The sequence below is a fragment of the Eumetopias jubatus genome, unplaced genomic scaffold (genome assembly GCF_037043125.1).
Source record: "Eumetopias jubatus isolate StellerSeaLion01/CBP00866 unplaced genomic scaffold, mEumJub1_p1.0 scaffold_8, whole genome shotgun sequence".
Classification (NCBI taxonomy): Eukaryota; Metazoa; Chordata; class Mammalia; order Carnivora; family Otariidae; genus Eumetopias; species Eumetopias jubatus.
Genome location: NW_028274814.1, coordinates 66,840,522 through 66,845,296, shown reverse-complemented (window position 1 = coordinate 66,845,296; position 4,775 = coordinate 66,840,522). Strand labels below are relative to the sequence as shown.

The following is a 4,775-nucleotide window of genomic DNA, read 5'->3' as shown; positions in this document are numbered from 1 at the left end:
GCAATGCAGGTCTGACTGAGAAGAGCAGTCACACCAGAGCACAGAGGTATGGGATTTGGAGCAAAGCAGGCTAGACAGCCAGTGTCTGGGTTACCTGCCCTCAGCAGGTGCCTATGCTGAGGGCTGAGGGAGGGAAATGGTGCCTGCTGGCTCTTTTGTCCCCAGAGAGGCGACTCTGTGAATGCCACCTCTCACAGATGCACTCCAAGAAGAGTGAACAGTTTCTGCCCATGCATGTTAGGTGATCCTCAGATTGTACCCTTTGCCCTGGGGTTGCTTGCCTGCCTTGTAACCAGGAGTAGGGCCACACTCTCAGAGCTCTACCCCAGCCAAGCCCGCAGACCTTTAAGACAGTTGCAAGAAGTCACAAAAATCAGCCCCTCTCATTTTCCCAGCCTAATGGCTTTAGGGAAGTGTTCTTGTGTGTATCCCTATGTGCTCCACTCTTTCACCTTTCACTGTGACCAGGGTTCCTTCCCTCAGTAGCACCCGCAATCTGTTTCTTCTACAAACTACATCTCCATGCTTCCTACCTTCCTCCATGTGGTCTCTTCTCTCCCTCTAGTTGTGCAGCTTGTTCTGTCAGTCCTCATGTCAATTTCTTGGGTATTCAGAATGATCTATTTGAGGGATGGGGAGAGCCTCGGGTCCTCCTACCATGCTGTTATCTTAGCTTCCCCAAATAGGACTTTAATTTTACTTTCCCATACTCAAAAGGCCCAATGAAGTAGCTTTCTAAAATAAATGACATCCCAAAGTCCTCTAGCAACCATTAACTGTATCTCATTTCTTTTTTCCCCCCTGCCTACAGGCATCACATATCTAGGACATCTTTCTCAGACTTGACTCAGACTTCACCTTTTAGAGAAAACCTCTTTACTGTTACACATTTGACTTCCTCACTAAACTGTGAAAGTGACAGGGCTAGGTTCGATTCATTGCAGTGTCTGACATGTAATATGTGTTTGATAAACATCAGTTAGATTAAAACTTAGGAAATTTGGAGTTTCCAGGCTGGTGAATATGTGGAGATTCAGGGAGAGTGGTACACTCAGAGAACATGGCAGCCCTGCACACTTTCCCATATACCTTGCCTTGTGCATCTCTTCCATCTGGCTGTTTCTGAGTTATACCCTTTCACAATATACTGGTGATCTAAAACATTAAAGACTACATGGACACAAATATTTGCTTAAGAATGAGTAAAGAAAACAACATGAGACAAAAAGAAAACAAAGGAGCTGGTGGAGCTAAGTATATAAATTAAGATAAAAGTTAATGCTATTGCTGAACACATTTTGATTACCCAGATAAAAGTGACACTGTAAAAAGCAATAACCTGGGGAAGAGGCTTGTGAAAAGTACATTGATTACAAAAGAGATGTATAAGGTGACTGAAGGAAAAATGAGAGAAATCAAAAGTACACCATGGAATACTTAGGGATGATTAGGGTAAATTTAAGAAAGCATACCAAATGAAGTGTTAAAGATAATATCAAATATGAAAGAAAATGTTACTGAAATGAAGACATGGGTGTGCAGATGGGTAGTCTCATTATACTCCAAGAAAATGAAATTAACAACTACAACAATATATATCATGATGTGGTCAATTAAACTGCACAGTAAAAATGCAAAATTCAGGTGCCTGGGTGGCTCAGTTGGTTAAGTGACTGCCTCCGGCTCAGGTCATGATCCCGGGGTCCTGGGATCGAGTCCCACATTGGGCTCTCCCTGCTCTGTGGGGAGCCTGCTTCTCCCTTTCCTTTCCCTCTGCCTACCACTCCCCTGTTTGTGCTCTCTCTCTGTCAAATAAATAAAATCTTAAAAAATAAAATAAAAATGCAAAATTTTATACTTTAAGAAATGTTGCAGTTCATTTAGAAGGATAAAAATAAATGCCCTCTGAATTACTTGTAATTAATAAAGCAACATAAGTGAAAATAAATATCGAGAACATTTTGAAGGGAAAAATAAAATAAAACAGGGAATTTGAACCAAAAGACCTATCTGAAGATAATGGAAACAGATAAACTATGTATCGAGGGTTCTCAAGTAGCTGTCAAGAAAATTATTCAAAGCTTGCAGATAAGGCAAAAAAGGTGAGTTGCACATCCTTTCTGTATCAGGTGAGAGCAAAGCCCACCCAAGAACTGACAAGGACAGGTTGCCAACAAACTTTTATCTGTAAAGGTCTAGGTAGTAAATATGTTCCGCTTCGTGGGCTTTAGCACTCTTGCTTGAGTACTCAGGTCTTTCACTGTAGCACAAAAGCAGTCAAAGACAATAAGGAATGACCTTGGCTGAGTTCCAGTAAAACTTTATTTATAAAATACATGGGCTAAGTTTGGCCAGAGGATCATAGCAATGTAAAGTTTATCCCATCATTACTATTGATTAAAGGTCCCAGAATTAGGACATTTGTTAAAAAATGAAACATGACCAAAATGGAGTCCCTTGTGTTAAAACCCACCAAACCTATACTACCTAACTGGCAACCTAATTGCAGTTTGAGCCTATCCCAAAAGTGGAATTTTATTTTATATTTTTTATCTTTTTAAAGATTTTATTTATTTATTTGACAGAGAGACACAGCAAGAGAGGGAACACAAGCAGGGGGAGTGGTAGAGGGAAAAACATGCTTCCTGCTGAGCAGAGAGCCCAATGTGGGGCTTGATCCCAGGGCCCTGGGATCATGGCCTGAGCCAAAGTCAGATGCTTAATGACTGAGCCACCTAGGTGCCCCCTAAAAGTGGAATTTTAGACCAGTCTGGAAATTTCCGATCAGCACTAATGAGGTCATCTTCATGATAGGACCACGTGAAACAATCCCTTCTTTTCCTTCGCGAATAGCTTCCTTGCCCCACCCGCCTGCCTACAAAAACTTTCCATTTTGCATAATTTCTCAGAGCATCTCTCTACTTGCCTATCTATGAATGGCTGAGTAAAGCCAATTTGCTCTTCAAATTGATTCAATTAAATATCTGTTCTTTGAGAGTTGTTAACTTGGCTCTTCCGGGGACGGCGTCCGTAGGCATTCAGAATGGTCCAGCGTTTGACCTACCATTGTAGGCTGTCCTATAATACAGCCTCTAACAAAACTAGGCTGTCCCGAACCCCTGGTAATAGAATTGTTTACCTTTATACCAAGAAGGTTGGGAAAGCACCAAAATCTGCATGTGGCGTGTGCCCAGGCCGACTTCGAGGAGTTCGTGCTGTGAGACCTAAAGTCCTTATGAGGTTGTCCAAAACAAAAAAACATGTCAGCAGGGTCTATGGTGGTTCCATGTGTGTTAAGTGTGTTCGTGACAGGATCAAGTGTGCTTTTCTTATCGAGGAGCAGAAAATCGTTGTGAAAGTGTTGAAGGCCCAAGCACAGAGTCAGAAAGCTAAATAAAAAAATGAAGCTTTTTTGAGTAATAAAAAAAAATCAGAAAGCTTGAAAAAAAAAGAGTTGTTAATTTGAAAATTTTTGTTTGGAAGAGATGCAAATAACTTTGTCAGTGGAACAGATAATTCCAAAGATTTATGGCCAACTGGTCATTTTATATCTCCTCCATCTTATCCTGTAAACATCCTTGCTTCTCAGATGCTCTTTGAATTGGCTCTAACATCTCGACTGGGTCCTTCATTACTGGATGAGTTAAGTAAAATCTTTGAAATGTGTCCATTTTATCTTTGCCAGAGAGTCATAATTTTACCTTTCTGAAAATTATACTTTCACATATATCATAAGGCTGCAAACAGTCACAGGTTTTTCCCTATTACAGGGAAAGTGCTAGTGGTTGTGCACACTGCATTTCCTCAAGTTTTTTTTTTTTAAGATTTTATTTTTTGACAGAGAGAGACAGAGCGAGAGAGGGAACACAAGCAGGGGGAGTGGGAGAGGGAGAAGCGGGCTTCCCGTGGAGCAGGGAGCCCGATGTAGGACTCGATCCCAGGACCCTGGGATCATGACCTGAGCCCAAGGCAGACGCTTAATGACTGAGCCACCCAGGTGCCCCTGCATTTCCTCAAATTTTGAAGAGGTGGGTTAACACCGTAAAATAGAGGTGTAAATACCTGGTTCTAAACTTAAGTTTATTTCAAATCTTGGTGGACAGGTGGCTGTAAGAGCCAAAACAGGTATCTCATGAAACCTCTTCATACACTGCAATTAGGGTGAGGTTCCTATTAACAATAGTTAAAGTAAATCCGTATTTCAAATGGTGTTGATAATTTTGAATTTTTGACCCATTTCTTGTAAAATGTGCTAGATTCTTGTTTTTCTCCTTGCCAAGTAGCTGATGAAGATCTACTACTGTAGGAATATTTATCCGGGCTTCTATGGATTCCTGTTTGCTGGTACATGCAGTGCACATTAGTTATTTTTTAAACCAGCTGCTTCTCAATAGGATTCTTTTAAAGCCACTTGTCCATGTGTAAAGACAAGTTTAATTGAACCTAGATATTATCTACACTTAATCAGACACTCACAATCTGCAATGAGTTACTACACTCTGAAGGGGTTCAGAGAAGCAAGTTACCACTATGTGAAGCTTCTATTCTTCCCTGAGAAGGTAACATGTGACATAAATTCAGGGTGAGAAACCCAGTGTAGACTGGTATGTTAAATATCAGCACTGAGTTTGAATTCTTGCTTTTTTCATAAAAATAAAATGAAGCAGAAATTCTGTTGTTTTTTTTTTCTTTCTTCCTGCATCTCAGTGGTTTTTCTTGCATACCCCTGGGGTACACAGAGCCCACTGGAGTCTGAGAAAAAGATGTCATTACTT

General features: G+C 40.8%; 1 pseudogene; it reads left to right on the top strand.

Annotated features, from left to right (window-relative positions):
• The first annotated feature begins 3,024 nt into the window (after window positions 1-3,024).
• LOC114216647 (large ribosomal subunit protein eL34 pseudogene) lies at window positions 3,025-3,433 on the top strand (annotated as a pseudogene).
• Window positions 3,434-4,775: the final 1,342 nt, after the last annotated feature.